Source organism: Psammomys obesus, unplaced genomic scaffold, assembly GCF_907164565.1.
Source record: "Psammomys obesus unplaced genomic scaffold, mPsaObe1.curated_primary_1811, whole genome shotgun sequence".
NCBI classification, from domain to species: Eukaryota; Metazoa; Chordata; class Mammalia; order Rodentia; family Muridae; genus Psammomys; species Psammomys obesus.
In genome coordinates, this window is record NW_026596149.1 from 14,429,496 (window position 1) to 14,450,756 (window position 21,261).

Sequence of the window (21,261 nt, forward strand, 5' to 3'; positions counted from 1 at the left end):
GAAGCCAAGCAAGAGGAGGACCCTGAGTAAAATGATCAATCCTCACTCAGAAAGATGAAAAGGATGGACATTGGAAGCAGAAAACAGGAAACAGGACAGGAGCCTACCACAGAGGGGCTCTGAAAATCTCTACCCAGCAGTATATCAAAGAGATGCTGAGACTCATAGCAAAACTTTAGGCAGAGTACAGGAATCTTATGAAAGAAGGGGGAGATAGTAAGACTTGGTGAGGACAGGAGCTCCATGAGAAGAGTAACAGAACCAAAATATCTGGGCACAGGGTTCTTTTCTGAGACTGATACCCCAAGCAAGGACCATTCATGGATATAACCTAGAACCCCTGCTCAAATGTAGCCCATGGCAGTTCAGTATCCTAGTGGGTTCCCTAGTAAGAGGAACATAGATTGTCTCTGACATGAACTCAGTGGCTGGCTCTTTGACAGCCTCCCCCTGAGAGGGGAACAGCCTTGCCAGGCCACAGAAAAGGACAGTGCAACCAGCTCTGAGGAGACCTGATAAGGTAGGGTCAAATGGAAGGGGAGAAGGACCTCTCCTGTCAGTGGACTTGGAGAGAGGCATGGGAGGAGATAAGGGAGGGAGGGTAGGATTGGGTGGGAATGAGAGAGGTGCTACAGCTGTGATACAAAGTGAACAAACTGTAATTAATATATAAAAAAATTTTAAAGAGTACCCAAGATTAGAAGAGAGGTCACAAGTTACTTAGGTGTGTCCTCCATAGAAGGAGAGGAACATAGAACTCATGATACCCAGGAACCTCTACTATTGTCCTTTTTAGACAGTAAATACAGTTCATTAGTATGGTTGTTATATTCTACTCAACAAGTATGTTCATGCTCTATTGTAGATTGAGAATATTGGAATAAATACCCTCTGCCTATCATATTATTATTTAATTGTTGGTCTGGTATCTGTGGAAAGATAATGCCAGAGCCCTAAGAGGAAAGTCACTGAGACATGAGATTGGCACTGCTAGAAACTTTAGAATAGGTGAAGGGTGACTGTTAGCCGAAAGTACTTTAAAATGGAGCTGAAACCGATTGTAGAACAATGGAGTTTCTGACAAAGATAAGAAGGGGAGGAGAAAATTCAATCTGAGTGAATGAGTAGTGAACTAAATGATTGTCTGTAGCATTTTCACTCAGCAGAGAAGGATAAGAAATCCAAAGACGTGGAAACTTGTGTAGACTTAGAGTGACTTTTGAGATTCACACATGTATATACTCAGAAGAAGATGATTTAAAAATATTCTCAAGGGACTGGAGAGATGGCTCATCAATTAAGAATGCCTATTGCCCTCTCATAGAGAACTGGAGTTGAGTTCCTAGAACCCAAGTCAGGCATCTCTCAACTCTATAAATTCCAGTTGCAGGAGAATTCAAGTCCGGCTTCCATGGGAATGTGAACTCATGTGAACAAAGCACTGTACAGACATAAATGCATAAAAATAATTTAAAATCATGAAAATAAATATTTAATTTTCTTAGGTAGCAAAAAATAGGCCAAGAGCATAAGCTCTCATTGGTAATGCAGCGAGTTCATTTTATCAGCTGCTGCTTGATGTCTAAGGAAAACTCGGAGCCTGAGAACGGTCACAGCAGAAGATCAAGGGATTTTGTATTTGGCCAACATATAAGCCGGGGCTGTGCTAAGGTGGACGACAATGTGACCAAAGCCAAGAAGGAAGGAAACTAAAATCAGAAGGCCATCTTATCTTTCAGAGATATGGATTGAGACCAATGAGAAGTAAATGCAGGTCCAGGTGTGGTTGGTGAGAAACAGGAACTCCCAAGAAGTTCAAAGAAATGTAATAGGAAGGATACTGGGAGGGGGATCAGGACTGTAAAATAAGGATGATTTGGAGATAAAATGAAATACTAGAAGAAAGCACACATCACATATGTGCACTTACTCACTAGTTTGTCTTCTAATATGATGAATGGAATGGAATGAGGAATTCCTAAGTATGTGTTAAGATTGGTTATGTCAGTAAACTCTCTCTGTGTTAGGGGTGTGTCCTATGCTAAGTTCTTGTGGTGTAATCATACATTAGAGCATCTTGCACTAGCTGTGTTCTCTCTATCTGAAGACGACTCCTTTCAAATGGAAATGAAGTAGGAAACTTAGTTCAGATTTCTAGAAATGTTCTCAGGATTAACACTCAAGGTTATAATAAAAAGTGTAACATGAGTGAGGTACTGAAACAAGGTAAGGGAAGCTAACTTGGGTAACTGGCTTCTGACTTTAGACTCTGAATCCTTTGAGAGTAAGGAAGTATGTTTATTCTGCATCACATCCACACTGCCACTAACAATGCCAACCACATAGTTTTTCAGCTTATTAGAAGTGACAGCTCGATGGTTTACTCCAAATTAGAAGATATATGGTGACCGGGAAATGGCCAGTTTCTACTTTCTTCCATTTATTCCTTTGCAAATATGTGGTAGACTTTTGGCACTGTGGAGGCAAAAATTAGTGAGACAACTTTCCTTTGATCAAAATGTATGGTTTGGTTGAAGAAAACATTCAGTGAATATAGCCAAAGAAAGTTGGAGAATAGAAAGTCTTACATAAAACTCACCAATGCTATTGAATTAGTTCAGGAAAGCCAAGTTTGAAAAGAGGTGGACAGATGCCATGAGAATATGCTGAAGCAAGCTGTAAGTAGTGGGTTAGACAGCTGTGATGAAAGTGTTCAACAGGCATAAGAAATTACCATAATACTAAATTAATTGATTGGGTATGGGTAAGACCTAATAGTTTAGATAAATAGTCTCAAACAAAACCCATTTCAGGATTTCTCCATGGAAAATCCGATTCCATAAATTTTGATTAGTTCTGGGGTTTTAATGATTCACTCCTCCAGTGACTCACGTGGAGTTGGTTCCCAGTTTTATTTTTATACCTGGAAAGTAGTAGTTTTCTAACTCTGTTAAACACTGGATGGACTGGAAATATGGATAATTATGATGGTGACTGGATATGTAGATAGGTAACAGGTATAAGTGAATTTAGCTTCGTTTATATTAGTGCAAACTATGTTCCAATTATCCTGTCTTAGTCAGAATGAATACATTTTTCTATAATGTGTCTTTTTTTCTTCTATTATGGTTTCAAATAGATTTAGGAGTTGAATACAAGGAAGGGCAATGTGACTTTTTTTTCCTTTCTTAATTTTTATTTTTAGAAATCAGAAGAAAAACACTCTCAGATGAATTAATGGATGGTACTGTTTTCAAGATCTACTTACAGAAAACAAAAGAGTTAGAAAAATTAACTAAGGTCATCAGGATAAATTATGCAAACTTTTTTTTCCCAAGGGTTAAGAAAGACCTATACTTTATATCATAATTTCCTACTGCTACAGTAGTTTGTACTCCTGAAGTTCATTCATCTCCAAGTTTCTTCTTTAAGATGTATAGTATTTGTATAATTCTTTAATTGAAAATGTTATGGAAGGCATTTCTGGCATCCCAATTAGAAAAGTATTTTTTCATACTCTAAGAACTAGATTTTTATGAATACATGAAAGATGTTATTGAATTCAGAGACTCACTAATGTTTCACAAGCATTCTACTACTCAGCTATATCCTCAGCCTAGAGATTCTTTTGATTTTAATACTAGTTTACCTTTTAAAAATATTTCAAGATCAATAATAACATGATAAGTATTCAATATTTTTGATTTTGTGGTATCCTCTAATGTGTTCTGAGTTACAGCAAGTGAGTCTATTTTTGCATGAATAAGCAATATAATATTAAGTTTAAGTAATCAAGAAAGGCCTTGTCAAATTATACATCCTCTCTTCTGAATAGGTTACTGTCTGGCAGAAATGTTCAGAGATTTTAGGGCTCCAGAAAATATTAATGATTAACTAAAGGAAGCACACTGTGAGACAATTTGGAGCCAACTATACACAGTCAAAGAACTCTACTCATTTCCATGACAAGATGATACGTTTCAGAAATCTTAACAGTCTTCTAATCTGTGCTTCTATTTGTTTGTGAATTTGATGGAACATGAAGTAATTGTGCTCTTATCTCCGGAAGATTTTGCTATGATCTTGTGATGGAAAATAATAATCCAAGATTTGAAATACATCAATGAAAAAGAATAATGTGAAAACCAAAAGGAGGTTGTATGTTCTCACCTTGAAGGCTTATCAAAATAAATTTGGTTTTTAACTTCTTTGGCAGTATGGCTTGGTTCCTATGTGGTGGAGAGAAAGAATCCTAGTTGTCAGAGCAGCAGTGGTGGGAAAGTTGAGCCTCAGCCCCAGAGCCACTCGCATCAATTTGTGGTCCAGCGTCAGTATAGTAGCGTAATAGTAAATTTACCTTCTACTCTCCAGGTTGGAAATAGCCTCACAGAAGGCAGCTTTGAGGATGCTGAGGGTCCAGCTCAACGGGAAAGTGCTTACCTAGAATAAATGAGACTCGGGGTCTAACTCTAGTACCATCTCAATACAAGAGAAAATGTCAAAGAAGAGGACAGATGAGGGGCAGAAAGAAGACCAGGGGGGAAGACATAAAAATGTAAAATGAAATTATTTTTGCTATGACACAAGAATCATAAAGTAAGGCAGCGGCTTCTGTTGTAGTCAGGTTTTGTCTAGTTTATATACGAAAGTGATTTGAAATGGAGGGCCAGCCTATGAAGTTATCTATTCTGAAATGAATACTCACAAGACTGCTATGAAACAGTCTCTCATAGGAAGGGCTGCATAAACAAGATCTGAGCAAGTTCAGTCTCAATAGACAGGCCGACACGAAAGAGGGAGATCTCAGAGGGTCACATCCCTGGTGGAGGAACTGTAGGCCACGGATGGTCCAGTGATAATGTCTACTAGGGATGAACTCCCTCATAGACTGTCTTGTACAAAGTAATCAGGCCTGAAACCGTATACACTGACAATAAAAACAAACTCATAAGGTTGTACTGATATATTTGTACATATACAGGTACACAAACATACAAATATGCATATACATATGTATGTAAATATTGTATTCAAAGGCTATAAATTTGAGAGTGAGGGTCCATGGGAGAAGTTAAAGAAAAGTGATTTGGGAGGGGCTGGGGAGAGAAAATGAAGGGGTAAAGTGATGTAATTATGTTTTAATTAAAATATAAAATCTATTGCTGTAGATTTCACAAAATGTAAGCTATAATTAAATGTTTCTATTTTAAATTTTTAAACGTATTTTTAAAATAATTTATAAAACAAGACCATATATGATGATACATGCCTTTAAACCTAGCGCTCACAAAGCAGAGGAAGGTGGATCTCTCTGAGTTGGAGGCCAGCCTCGTCTACAAAGTGAGTTCCTTATCATCCAGGGGTACACAGTGAGACCCTGTATCAAAACAAAAGAACAAAACAAAGCAAAATATAGACACAGACACACACACGCACGCACAGACATGATTGACATCATAATTTATGAATCACTCTAACTACTTTGTTATGTTAGCTGTCATAAATCCAATTTTTAAATTTTGTCAAGATAATTAGGGATTAACAAAACAGTCCCATTTACGTTAGATACCCCAAACAGCATGGGCAGAAGACATTGGTGTATTAATCTCCAATCAAAGCAGAATCAATTTCCTTGATATCCTAAGACCAGCTTCTATTTGAGAGTAGCAGAAGCAGTAGAGCCAGTTCATATTCTTAATATGCCTGGAGCCTGACTTTCAGACGAATCTGGAATGGCTGATTTAATGGAAAAGAAAAAACCATATTCATTATAGGCAGTGTTTAACAGTTGACAGGAAGTTTCTTCCTATTTTAATCAATAAAGTTCCCTATTATGAACTCTCACAGAACAAAGCTACCAAGAAAGCTCCCCTCTGCTCTGAATGTAAACACTGACTGTGGATGGTAGCCGGCAGCATGTTTTGCTGCAGAGTCTGTAGACTTCCCAGTTCTCTCTGTAAAGGTCCAAAGATGAAGCCAGTTAGAAACCTCATCTCCCTTCCAAATCCCAGAGATTAGTTCTGTTGCCATTTGTGCTTCTTGTCCAGAGAAATGGGCGGGGGCAGTCATGGAATAAAACCACCAAATGAGGATAAATGTTCCACTAACCCTGTTTCTAACTGTGGACAGCGATGACAATGTCAGTTCAGTTCCAAAACACTGAAGGCTTTCACCTCCGTGCAAGTAGCAATACTGAGAATATTTGACTAACAAGGGAATGGAAGGCAACCATTTTTTGAAAGGTTCGCAAAGGAGAATTAGTATTGCAACCAGAATTCCAATAATTTCATTCAAACCTTTTTTCCACCTACTGCCTACTTTAAACTGATTAGTTAGATAAGAATTAATAAAGTACTCTATAATTAAACATTTATTTTAAAGCACTAAAGTGGCATAGGAATGATGGTTTCGTTTATCTTTTATTTTATTATTATTTTTAAAAAAGAAGATAACTCGGCGGAGTGATTAACATTCTAAAACAACAAATGATCATGTTACTGCAAAGTCCTGACTTACTGTTAAGTCTCAGAGGTAAAAACACTTTGAGCTACAGTGAAACTTCATCCTCTTGTACTTAGCCTTGGCTCCTCTTAAGGTAGAGTTTGTCTGGTGCCCTGCTGTTTGGAAATGACCCAAAGGCAGAAGTGAAAGATGAAGTTTCAGCAGGAGGGCCTGAGTATCTCAGAGGATTTGCCCTGTGATGCAGAGAGGCCTGCCTGGGGCTTACACTTTCCAAAGGAGGCTTCCCTATTAGTCCTGAATAATTGTGACTGAGTCTTGTGCCCTCAGATGCTGGTGGGAGTTTCCACAGCAAATACGCTGTGTTGACTCTGGATAGCAAACCTGGAAAATTTTAGGAGCAGGCAAAAATCATGTGGGTTCTTGAAAGACATAACTCAGACATGCAAAATATATTTTCTCTGACATTCCTTGCTCTCTTGTTCTCATACTTTATTTATTTCTTTCTTAGAAGAAATCAGAAGTTTACTGAACTAAAATTGAATCTCAAATGTTTATTTCCCAAATATATTTCCTTATTTATCCTTAGGAAAAAAAAGACGATATAAGAGGAATGTTATGGAATGCTTTCTCTTTTAAATGACTTGAGTCTGAATTTATCCATGTATATACACATGTATACATGGTAAAAAGACAGGAATGGAACCAACCAGAGTGGAGGAAGGAGCATAGTGGTGGGAAGGGGGATTGGTGGGTGAATAAAACAAGAGCGTGTATGTGTGTTTCTGTGTGTGCGTGCATGCATGACAATATATGAAAATGTTATAATGAGATCCACTTCTTTATTCGCTAACTGTAAGCGTTAATAACAATCACAGAACTGTATTCAAAGCAATAGATAATGTCATAATCTCGACCAGTAGTTGTCCGGCTTTTCAAAGCTGATGGTATCTTTCTGCTGCAAATGATCTGGTAGAGACTTGCCGACGCCTGTGAGCCTAAACTCTGATGGTGAGACCATTATGTCAAGGTGAAAGGCTGCATTTGTGGTGAGAAGATAGGCTTGTGATTGGTGAAATAAATTTAGAATATGCCTCCATTGGAGATTCTAGTGTCTGACTGCATGACGTATCAGTGAAATGGGGGGAGGAAAAGTCATTTTGTACAGTATAAGGTGCCAAAGCTACCCCTCCACTGGAACAGGGGATGAGAACTTGGCTGTGCAGTTGAGTGAGTTACTGATATTTAATCAGCTAGAGGCCAGCCTGCAGGAGGCTGTCAACACCTCCCAGGGTTTGCAAAATTTGCAAGGAATCTACTTTCTCTCTCGGAATTTCTGGAGAAGAGAAGACAGGCTGCTTCTCATACTGAAGCATTGAATCAAGCCACCACCTTCGATTGATTTGCAATGTTTGTGGTCATCGTTTAGCATGATCTTACTTCATCCTTGGTATCTTCATGGACCTCTCTACTGGAGAAGCTGCACCCAACCCAATGTGTGGATAGTTTCACTGGCAGATAAGATCTGAAATCTTTCATTCTCAATTTCTTTCCTCTTCTCACTCATCATTTTTTTTCCTCCTATTATTTAAGCACTACCCTTGTTTGTCCAGGAATTAACACCATTTCATTCCTTTAAAGCAGATCTACTTGGGGATATGTGTAAATCATCATGTTACTTATTGAAAATCTTCCCCCATGATAATACATGGCCTTTCTTGCAGTGAACAGTGACTCAGTATTCCACTGAGGAACCATTTTCTATAGGAGAGAACAATACATTTCTAATTTGCAGTTATCATACCTTCTCGTTTGTTTTTCTTTGTAATCAACATCCATTTTGAAAGGCACAAAGCTCAAGATTGTTTTTTTTTTAATTGTAGGTTTGTATATTATTTTGTCTTTTAATCTGTGCATATACATGGTTTGAGAATGTGAAATATGCACACACACGTGCCACAGCATGTGTGTCATTCCTTACCTTCTACTTTGTTTTACTCAATGTCTCTTTGCTGCTCACCACTGTCTATTCCAGGCTAGCTGACCCGAGAGTTTCCAGGGATTTTTCTGTCTCCAATTTCCATCTCTCTGTGGAAATCCTGTGATTACAGAATGCACACAGTCATTCCTGCTTCTCCTGAGTTCTGGGGATTCAAAGTCAAGTCTTTCCAGTTGTGTGGCAATCCTGTTATCCACTGAGCCATGTCTTCAGTTCTTCACACACTCCAATCTGGCTTTGTGCACTGATAAAAATCATTCTAAAATTCAGTGGATGATGTTTGCAGTGTGCAGTTCCTGATTAAAAGATTTTTTTAAAAAAATGCTTTCACTATCATAACATTTTCTCTGATACTTACAGTATAAATGTTACATACTTACATAAAATCATTAAAACAACATCGCTGTGGATATCTAACCTACCAAATGCGCAGAACAAAAACAGTGCAACTGAGCTCAAAATAACTAGTGCTTTCTATGTTTATTTTGAGTGGTAAGTACACATGAGAACTCTGTGGAGGATCAAAAACATACCATGGCTTGGAGATCTTCCATGTATAATGTGTGATTTAAATAAGACAATAGCCAAGGAATGTCTTCAACAGCATCTAGAATATTTGCTGATTAATATTTTAATTGGGTTTCAACTTAAGTGCTCAGAGGATCCAGATACAATAAATATATAATTGAGGTTCTTATTACTATTAAAAACTAAAATCTGATGATATGACACAAATGGAAAGGAGTCTGCATAGTTCAACATTTGTCATGAGTATTATTTCTTTTGATTGTAATAGTTTTCCAGTTCACTTGGAATGCAGAAGGGATTTTCAAAGGTAGGTGCCAGAAATAAAGGGGAGTGAGGCAATGAATATGAAGAGAAGTTGGGGAGCTAAAAAGGAGGACGAGAACGTTTAGCTGTGCTTCTGTTAAGCACTGAAAAAGCGAAATATTACAGCAGTATTGATTTAAAAATAACCAGCAGTGAGACATGTTGGGTTCAGATTCCTTTTAGTGTATAAACATTCCATGACCTCAAGCAAGTGGCTTAATATTACTAAGATAAAATTCCTACCATTTGAAATAGAAATACAGCTATGCCTACCTCCCAAGGTAGCTATGAGAATTAAATGAGTTAATATGTTTAATACCTTTTAGTAGACCCTGCCTGCTTGTAAGTATGAAAAGATGAACTAATAATTCAAGTGCCTCCCAGTAATTTATAACAACTCTTAAAGCAAGGCACACTTTCTCCAGTTTTATAGAAATAACTATGTCTTAGTGTCATAAGAAATGTATGATGTGCAGGTTCTGTCTCAATTTCCCTTTAACCAATCTACCTTGGCTTTGCTAAACTAATAATTAGAATAATTAATATATTAATATGAATTCTTCTTATATAACTCCAAATGATTGAAACAGCAATGATTGTTATAACTTATTGAGGTCAACACCATCCAATACCAAAGCCATGTGAAAATACTAGAGCAAAGGAATAGAATAGACCAATACTCTGGATAGACATTCATGGAAAATTCATAATAAATGTTATCAAATCAAATTCAACAGTGCACAAAAAAAAAAAAACAAAAACAGCCTAGCAAGCAAACAAACAAAACATTAAAAACATATCCCAAAGTCTAGTGGGGTTGGTTCCTGGAATACAAAGAGGGTTGAATCTAAAAAAATCATTATAATTGATTACATTGATAGAACCGTTGGAAAAAACCCAGACATCACAGTTAATGAGCTATGAAACTCGAGTACTACAAGTAAAAATTAAAATATCCCAAATAGTATCAAATACACACACACACACACACACACACACACACACACACACACACACACATATATGTGTGAAATCTTCTCCCACAACCAAAATGCTGAAAGAAATTACAAGAACGCTAATAAACAGAAAGGTATGAATTAGGATATTTAATCTTCATAAAATATTTTGCTATCTAAAAAGTTTTCATACAACCCCTACCAAAATTTCAATGATTTTTTTTCCAGAAGTGGACTAAGTAAATAACCCAGAAATTTATGTGTAATCTTGAGAAACCTTTATCAAAACAATCTATCAGAGGATAAAGCTAGAACAACTTTTCCTATTTTGTGATTTCAAAATATATTACAAAGCTAAAATAACAAAACATCATTTTGGTGACATGAAGTCTGATTTAGAAACTATTAGAATCCAACAGAGTTTCTAGAGATAAACCTTCAAGTGTGTGGTGAAACGATCTTCAGCAGAGAAGGAAGGAAAGACTCTTCAACAAACGATGTTGGAAAATTAGTTTCAAAGATCAGGTATACACCCAAACATTCCAGACAGCGTCTGAAAGAAATTTTTGAAAATTTCTAGGGACAACTCAGTTCTCAGTAACTAAAGATTAAAACCAGAATGCTTATGAAAGTCTGTAGCCCCAAATTCATAAGGCAGAACAACAAAAATCTTGTGAGGTGCAGAGGAACAGACAGGTGCAGCTATAGGCATAATCAAAGTGGATTGATCAAATGCAGTCAAACTCAGACACAGATTATTTTCGGAGCTAGCCCTACCCCCAGTCATCTCAATCTCCTCAAACACACTAGTCTATGTCTCCCACATGAAGACAGTTATCCCCTACTTCTATGTTATAAGCCTTCTTCGTTCTGTCTTTGAGGCTTTGCTCTTTGCTTTGTCGAAGATGTTCTCCAAGATTTCTGACTTTCCCTTTTGAGGCAGGCTGTGGACTTCTTAGGAAGCACAGATCTAGTCTATGTGTTTTGATCAGAAGGCTCATACAGCTCAAATCACAGATGAAAATCTTTGCAACTGGTTTCAGCCCTATATGTGAATATTAACTAGGTATCATTCCTTTGTTTCAATACCTATCTTTTCTGCTTTAAAAAACATACTTTGTAGTTTGGACTATACACACAGCTTCAAATGCACGTGTATGATAAAATAGAGAAAGGAGACCAACAGAGCCAAAAACCTGATTCCTGGGGACCCTGAAGAGAATGATACCCCAAGCAAGGACCATGCATGGAGAGGACCTAAAACGCTTGCTCAGATGTAGCCCAAAGAGTCAGTTTCCAAGTGGGATCCCTAATAAGGGGAGTGGGGCTGTCTCTGGCATGAACTCAGTGACAGGCTTTCTGATCACCTCCCCTTCAGGGGTGCAGCCTTGCCAGGCCACAGAGGAAGACAATGCAACCAGTCCTGATGAGACCTGATAGGCTACAGTCAGATAGAATGGGAGGAAGACCTCCTCTATCAGTGGACTAAGAGAAGGCCTTGGAGGGAGAAGATTGAGGGAGAGAAGGATTGGGAGTAGATGAGGGAGGGGCCCACAGCTGGAAGATAAATTGAATAAATTCTAATAAATGATAACAATAAAAATTAGAAAACAAAATGGAAGATGCCCTGTCAGAGAGGTGTAGCTTCTGTGTCACATGTGCATGTCTACACTCAGTGTTCTGACCTGTGAAGAATTAGTAGTAGCCTAACACTCTCTGGAAAAGGGGAGTCTAAGGTTCAGTGGCGCACAGACCCACATGGGCTCGCAGAGTGGGGAATGAAGTCAAGACTAGAAGAAGTTGGCCTGGGCCCATCGTACCATGCCTTGGTGAGCCCAAGACAGATGATCATGCAGGTGGACCCAGGCAAGGAGTAAGCCCAAGATGACTGAGCTGGCCTGGTGCTGTGTATGCCCAAGATGAGCACAGCCTAGAGCCATAATGCATGGGTGGGACATAGGATTTCTGAGACCTGGGCAGCACAGTAGAGCTGACCCTAGTGGCAGGGATGAGGGTGAGCCAGCCCCAAGGATGTGAGAAAGGGTAGGTTGGCCATGACATGGGTGAGGAAGAAATGCCTCACCTTCAACCCCGACTGTTTGCCCCCTGTTCAGTTGGGAAAGCTGGCCCTGGGGTCATGAGAGGAAGCGAGCCGACCCTGACTCTTGTGTGCTGTGCAGTGACGCAGACTAGAGATAAATGCAGTTCTCCTCATCCCTCACCACCTATGGCAGGTGGAAGAGCTGGTCCCGGCATCCTGAGAGTGAGAACTTGCCCTATTCTTTACCTTTGGTAACACTCAGGAAACCAGGCCTTGTCTTGCCTGGGCAGCACAGTAGTTCAGGCCCTGAAGGAATGAGAGATGGAGAGCTGGTTCTTCCCTTTACTGGCTGTGGTATTGGATGAGCTAGCTGGGGCAGTCTAGGACAGTTTGCCCCGATAGCATGGGTTCGGGAGAGCTGGCAGGATGACCAGCTAGGATATATCTCATGCCCAGATGCAGGGCTTTGCATTGGCGGACCCCAACATCTGCTTATCAATAAACTGCTAGAGTATGTGGAGGGGCCACTCCTACAGACCCAAATCTACATGTGTGATGCAAGACAACAACAGGATATCTGAGAAGAATCACAGTAAGGGCCCAGGATTGCTAATGTAACAGAAGCAGGGGCCTTTGCTCCAGATCAATTACTCGTTGCAATGAACATTCGTAAGTGAAGCTATGTAGACAGAGAGGTCTATTTTGGGGCACAGTATGACACGCTACAGCTTCCACAACCTAATTCTTTTTCCTCTGTTGGGGGGCGGGTACAAGTAAAGGAAGAGATGAGTGGGATTGATGGGCAAGCTGTAAAATTCACAAAGAACCAATAAAAAGGCTTTTTTAATTTTTTGACTTTTATTAATTACACTTTATTCATTTTGTATCCTCCCATAAGCCCCTTCCTCCTCCCCTCCTGGTCCCACCCTTCCCCCTTTCTGCATGCATGCCCCTCCCCAAGTCCACTGATAGGGGAGGTTCTCCTCTCCTTCTTTCTGATCTTAGTCTATCAGTTCTCATCAGAAGTGGATGCATTGTCAGGGTTCTAGGTTATCTCCACGGATAGTCCTTGGTTGGAGTTTTAATGGTAGATAAATTGAGAGAAATAAGTTCTAAATGAAATAGGTGAGTAACTGAATTGAGTGGTATTTTCCAAAATATTTTATTCAAAAGATTAAGTATTTGTTGAAAACGTTCTTCGAAGAGTGTGCTGAAAACGTGAATTATGATGTTATTTTGGAAAAACGGCTATCAAATTTATCCTATTATCAAATGTTATAACACTCATTCTCTTTAGCTTTTGACTTTGTTGTTGCTCATGTAGCTGTCAAGACTCATTTTTCTAAGAGATTTAAAGCACAAGCACCAACTGCAGTGTAGATTTGCTGCTCTGCCCCATGGGGCCAGTTTAACACTGAAAGCCATTGGAGGGCATGAAGTAATAAAATGTTTATTAAACAAAGAACTACTTTTTATAGACTATCTCAGGATTTGTGTGTGTATGTCTGTGTGCTATTAATGGGAGTGATGTGTTAGACCTAAGCAGAAAATCTGCATAATGTCAAAACATTACCACAGAAATCCTTTCAGTCCCCAATGATTGAAATGAACTGTTTCCCATTTTATACATAATATGTATGTATATATAACAATATCACATATATACATATATATTGTCTTTGGGTTCTATTGCTGTGAAGAGACACCATGACAACAGCTCTTATAAAGGAAAACATTTAATTGGGGCTGGTTTACCGTTTGGAGATTTAGTCCATTATTATCATGGCAGGAAGCATGGCAGACACAGTGATTGAGAATGAGATGAGAGTTCTACATATGGGTTGGCAGTCAGCAGGAAGAGATTGTGAGCCACTAGGCCTGGTTTGAGCTTCTGAGACTTCACAACCCACTCCCTAGTGACACACTTCCTCCAATGAATTCACAGGTACTCCAACAAGGCCACACCTCCCAATAGCACCAGTTCCTATGAGCCTATGGAGACATTTTCATTCAAACCACCACACATATGATTCAGAAAGACTGTGCATATTGCTCAGTTATGTGTTAATTTCAGTAGCACTTAGGAAGCACTTACTTGTCTCAGACACTGTGCTAGTCACTGGCTGAAAATAAATAAGCAGTATTGTGGTATTTATGTTCTACTTTGAAGAGGTAAGCAGTTCTAAATGTACATGTCACATATAGTAGCTATGTATACAGTAAAATAAGTCAGATGGGATTGGGCACCAAGGGAAAGGTGGTTGTGACTTTAACAAGAATATCAGGAAGGGCTTCCCTTCAGAAATAATACACAAACCCAGGCATCAAGGTAGTAGGAAGGATAGGTGATGAGTAGGATCCTAAGTCAAGTTCAGGATGAATCCAGGAGGCCAATGTAGTTGTAGCAGGAGGATGGGGACCAGTCCCAGGTACCACTCTTTCTCCCTCTCCCCCTCTCCCATGACCCTCCCCTAGTCCACCGATAGGGGAGGTCTTCTTCCCTACTATCTGAACATAGCCTATCAGGGAGAGGTGATGAAATAGCAGGCATCCAAGTTCATGTCAGTTCATCCCTGCTCACCTTTTTAAAGAAGCCCAATGAAGACTGAGCTCTCCATGGACTACATCTAAACAGGGGGGTCTAGTTCCTCTCCATGCATGGTCTTTGGTTAATTCATCAGTCTCTGCAGGACCCCTTGGGCTTAGATTTTTTTGGATATGTTGGTCTCATTATATAACTGCTTTCTCTTCCAGATCTTTTCATCTCTCTCTTCTTCTTAAGATTCCCTTCACTCTGCCCAAAGTTTGGCTATGAGTCTTAGCATCTGCTTCAATACCTTGCTGGGTAGACCCTTTCAGAGGACCTCTGTGGTAGACTCCTCTCCTGTTCCCTGTCTTCTTCTACTTCCAATATATATGCTGTTTGTCCTTTTGAATGAGGATTAAGTGTCTTCCCTAGGGTCCTCCTTGTTGTTTAGCTTCTTTAGGGATATAGCTTTTAGTATGATTATCTTATATTATGTGTCTAATATCCACTTATAAGTAAGTATATACCCTGTGTGACATTCTGATTTTGGAATACCTCACTCAGGATGATCTTTTCTAGTTTCCACCATTTGCCTGCAAACTTTATAATTCCCTTGCTTTTAACTGCTGAGTAGTGTTCCACTGTGCAAATGTACCACAATATTTTTATGCATGCCTCTGTTGAGGGATAGCTGGATTGTTTCCAGATTCTGGCTATTACAAATAAAGCTGTTGTGAATATAGTTGAGCAAATGTCCTTGTTGCACAGTAGAGCATCTTTCAGATGAATGCTCAGGAGTGATATAGCTGGGTCTTGAGGAAGCACTATTCCTAGTTTTTTGAGAATGCTCCAGATTCATTTCCAAAGTGGTTGTACAATTTTACATTCTCACCAGCACTGGATGGGAGTTCCCCTTTCTTCAAAATCTCTCTAGCATGTGTTATCACTTGAGTTTTTTATTTTAGCCATTCTGATGGGTGTAAGGTGGAATCGCATGGTCATTTTGACTTGCATTTCTTGGATGACTAAGTATGTTGAACATTTCTTTAAGTGTTTCTCTGCCATTCGATATTCCACTGTTGGCGCTTTCTCAAACAACTAGAAATAGTGCTTCCTCAAGATCCAGCCATACCACTCCTACGTATATATCCAAAAGAGGCTCAAGTACACAAAAAGGACATTTGCTCAACCATGTTTGTAGCAGCTTTATTTGTAATAGCCAGAAGCTAGAAACAGCCCAGATGTCCCTCAACTGAAGAATGGATGCAGAAACTGTGGTACATCTATACAATGGAGTATTACTCAGCAATGAAAAATAAGGAAATCATGAAATTTGCAGGTAAATGGTGGGACCTGGAAAGGATAATCCTGAGTGAGTTGTCCCAGAAGCAAAAAAACACACATGGTATATACTCACTCATATAAACATACAATATAGAACAAACCCACTAAAATCTGTACATCTAAACAAACTAAGCAAAAGAGAGGACCCTAACTAAAATGTTCAATCCCCATCCTGAAAGGCAAAGAGGATGGACATCAGAAGAAAAAGAAAACAGCAAATAACCTAGGAACCTGCTACAGAGGGCCTCTGAAAGCCAGAAGAAAACAGGAAACAACCCAAGAACCTGCCACAGAGGGCCTCTGAAAGCCTCTGCTGTGCAGACTCTCAAAGCAGATGCTGAACCTGATGGCCAACTGTCAGGCAGAGTGAATGGAATTTTATGTAAGAAGTGGGAAATAGTAAGAGCTGGAGAGGACAGGAACTCCACAAGGAGAGCAACAGAACAAGAAAATTTGAATACAGGGAACTTCCCGGAGACTCATATTCCAACCAAGGACTATCCGTGGAGATAACCTAAAACCCTGACAATGCAGCCACTTCTGATAAGAACTGATAGACTAAGATCAGAAAGAAGGAGAGGAGGACCTCTCTTATCAGTGGACTTGGGGAGGGGCATGCATGCAGAAAGGGGGAGGGTGGGACCGGGAGGGGAACAGGGAGGGGCTTATGGGGGGATACAAAGTGAATAAAGTGTAATTAATAAAAGTTAAATAAAAAATTAAAAAAAGAATTCTCTCTGTTTAGCTCTGCAATCATTTTTTAACTGGATTACTTGGTTTGTTTGTGTTTAACTTCTTGAGTCCTTTATATTTTCTGGATATTTGCCCTTTATCAGATTAGGGTTGTTGAAGATCTTTTCCGTCTGTAGGCTGTCATTTTGTGTCCTTTGATTTATAGAAGCTTTTCAGTTTTATGAGGTCCCATTTATTGATCGTTGATCTTAGAGTCTGTGCTATTGGTGCTCTGTTCAGGAAGTTTTCTCCTGTGCCAATTAGTTCAAGGCAAGATCTTCCCCACTTTTTTTTTTTTTCCTAACAGATTTAGTGAGTCTAGTTCATGTTTACGTCTTTGATCACTTGGACTTTAGTTTTGTGCAGGGTGATAAAACCTAGAATAGCTCAAATAACCCTGTACAATAAAAGGTCAAGGTAACTCCACCCTGAACCCAAGCTGTTCTATTGAACAACCGTACTAAAAAATGGCATGCTACTGACATAGAACCAAACTGGTGTATCAATGGAATAAAACTGAGGAAATAAACCCACACATTCAGGGATACTTGATTTTTGACAAAGAAGCCAAAACTATACATTGTACCAAAGATAACATCTTCAACGAATGGTTCTGGTCTAACTGGATGTCTACATGTCATTAAACATTTAATGTTGGAGTGTCACTAATCACATCTTACACTTAGATGGTCTAGGTCTGAAAATTTAGTGTGTAGAATAGTATAAACAGCCACTGATCACTTAAAAATACCTCCAAGAGATTGTCTATTTTATACCCATTTTACCAAAGTTACTCCTTGTCTAGAACCTGCCATGTTTCTTAGGATCCTACTGCATGAAATAGTAGTTCTTTGATAAGTTATGTCTTAAAATTGTTGAAATCAAAAGCCCATATTGTATCCTAATGAGCAACCACACTTTATCCTTTCCTGCCTTTGCTAAGAATTAATTTTTTTTTCCAGAATCCTTTCTGATGATGGAATTCTCCCTTACTAGCCGCTCTCAGAACCTGCTGTGAATTACATGCAATAGTTCCTAATGTGATTTATCACTTGCTTATGTCTTTCTATCCTTATAATAAAACTATAAGAATAATTCGGAGACATATTTTTTTTTAATTCATCTTGTTTCAAAACCCCGGTACAGGTTCATAATGGACCTGAATTTGTGCCTGAATAAGGGAAGCTGCGGCTTAAAGTTCCCAGGACAACCAATTTTCTGTCCTGAGCAGACTGTGTTCTGAGATAAAAGCAGTGAACTTTCCAGATCACAGCATCACTCTTTACAAAAAATAATGAGGTTACAACTTAGGAGGAGCTGTACATATTAGGTACAGCTCTATAAAACCTATAAACAGGGTATTCTTATGAACCCAGATACTTCTGTTCTCCTACGTGTATTTTGTCTGAGTGTGCATGTCACAGCACATGTGTGGAAATCACAATCATTTGTGGAAGTCTGTTTTATTATTCCACATTTTGGGTCCTGAATATTGAACTCAGATTGTCAGGCTTGGCAGCGTGTGCCCTTGAGCCAACTCCCCAAGTTAATGAAAGAATAAAGGGCCAGAAGGATAAAAAGTCTTTTTGGTAAACAAACAAACAAACAAACAAATGGTAAATGGCAGACTTGATAATTCATATGTCACCTCAAGAATCCAAAAGCTTTTCTATTCCATGATATTGTCTCTCTAGCTGCTAAATTGCTTATTGTATTTCAAAGTTAATGTTGAAAATGAGATATTTTAAAACCAGGTCTGAGTGCAGTATTTAGACGTTTTTATTTTTTTATTTATTTTTTTTGTTTGCTTGGTTTTTGTTTACTTTATATGTACAATGTGCAAGTCTGAGCTCACTGTTCTTTTACATACCTTCTTATAGAATGGTCAGAGTAACGCCTTGCAATATTGATCTGATAATTAAACAAACTAGTTTTCATCTTGTTCCTGCCACAAATATTTGACACAGTTTTAGGAAAATGTTTGGTAGAGCCATGTGAATTAATTTAAATAACAGATGGAGGGGGTACAAACTACAGTATTCTGAAGTTCTATATAATTGGGGTAATAGGAGATGAGGAGAGGCTGATTTCATTTATGTATTCATTTATTTATCTTACAGAATTGTAAAAATAATTAGTGAGTAGAATGTTTTCTTTAATTACTTTTTTCCATGTTGAAAACTTTTTAGCTCACATTAATGGCCAATCTGGGTTAAATTGTTGACACTGCCAGCAACAATCAAAAGAAAATAAACTGTTCCATTGAAACAGACTAGTCATAATAGACTAGCTTTCAGATGAGAAAGAGGCCTGCAGATCTAGCAAGGTCAAAGTGCTCATGAGTTGCAGAGCCAAGATGGGATAGGGGTTATTGTTGTTGTTTTCAAAGCCTTTGCACTCTTTAAAAAGTTTACAACCTATCCACCTCCTCTTCCACGTGGATCCCTAAGCCTTGAAGAGAAGGGCTTGATAAAGACATTCCAGTCAAGGTTCAGTGCTTAAAGCCCCTAACTGCACAATATCCAGCTGTGGATCCCTGGGCTGGTCACCATCCACTGAGTGAAGAAGCCTCTCCGGTGAGGGCTGAGTGATGCTCTGCTCTGAAGTTGTAGCAATAATGCATTAATATTCCTTTTACTGTTCTATACCTTTAGAAGAATAGTAGCATGCTGTTCTTTAGGGTCCCTGATCTTTCTAATCTTGTGCTTTTAGCCTCTTCAGCAGTGTCATGTATGTCTTCTCGTGGAGTGGACCTTAAATCCAAATAAGAATGTTTAGTTACTCGCATAACATTTGTGCCAGTATTTCTTCAGTATATCTTAATGACAGACCACTAAGTAGGCCACAGCTTCTGTAGATGAGTTATGTTGATGATTATGTTCCTTTCTCCTCCAGCAGCATCCGAATATCTTCCAGCAACACGAATGCTAATCAGTGGGGGTAAAGCTTCTACTTGAACACCAGCTTGATTTCTCCATGTGTGACGACATGTGTAAGTTGTGTCTTCAACAATAGGACCTTACCATTAGGTTATAGAGAATAACCAATAGCTTCAAGCGGCAGTGTAAAGGACACAGTGTTGTCCACCTACAAGAGGACTGACACACATATGAACACAAAACAGCATGCATAAGACCTGCACAGGTTCACACCAGACAAAATCCTAGCACCAAGAAGAATAAGGTGACACATACTCCCATTATTTGTAACTGAGACCTGCTGGGAAACAAAAAGTCAGTTTTGTTCAATAGGGCATCACAACAGGGCAGGCCCCAGTCCTGGGAGTAATTGGCTAACACAAATGGACTCTGTTTTCTCTGTGCGTGCTTTTTGCCCTGTTTTGTTTTGATATATATTTTTTGTCTTGTTTTGTTGTTTGTTTCTGTTGCTCCTTGTGTTGAGTTATGTTTCTTGTGCTTTTGGTTTATTCATTTTGAGTGAAAGAAAGAACAGAAAGTCGGTTGGGTAAGGAGGTGGAGATAATTTGGGGAAAGTTGGAGGAGAGGAAATAATATGATTAAATATATTGTATGAAAATTTTTAAGTAAAATTATTTACAATTTTTAGAAGCTTCTTTCTCTCTTTCTCGCCCTGTATGTGTTGTGTGCGAGAGTGCATTCCGCAGTTCACATAGGGTGGTCAGAGGACAAAATTGTGGAGTCACCTTTCTCCCTACATCTTTTCCTGGCTTCTAGGGATTGAATTTCAGTCACCAGGCTTGTACTAGTGGACCTTTACCACTGAGCCACTTACCAGCTCTCTCTGTACTCTCATCACTGACATTTGAAAACATGGTTGTAGATAGTACATGAATTTTGGGGCCAGGCTTATTTTAATTCAATTGAATTCTATACTGGATACAAAACTCCAAGAAGTCATTAGTTTTCTAACACACATTTTCAAAATATGTGGTCTGTGGGCACCATAATCTCTGAGATTCAGGGTACTGAAAAAAAGTCTGTTTTTCAGTTTCTCTCTCTCTCTCTCTCCCTTACAAAGAAAACTGGATTGCTACAAAAGTTCATACAATTAGAAATTATGCACATGTAAATTGAAAGACTTGAATCAACTTTATTCTCAATGTACTGTCTAAGGTGGGGCGAGGCTTGCTAAATAGGCATAGAGTCAATTTTAGGGAATGAACCCAGCATTTTTGACTCTTTGGAATATTAAGAGCAGGTCATAAGTAAAAGAAAATAGGAAATAAAGACCGGAGGTTGGGAAGCCTGGAGTCAGTTCAGACTGTCTGAATCACTTATACTGTGGTGGTGATTCGAGCTGACAAGATGTTTTTGGAGGGATCATGCTCTTCAACACTGTTTGCTTTGGGAAGTCAAGCCAGGATTTATTATGGCTGAAAGCCTTTACAGCT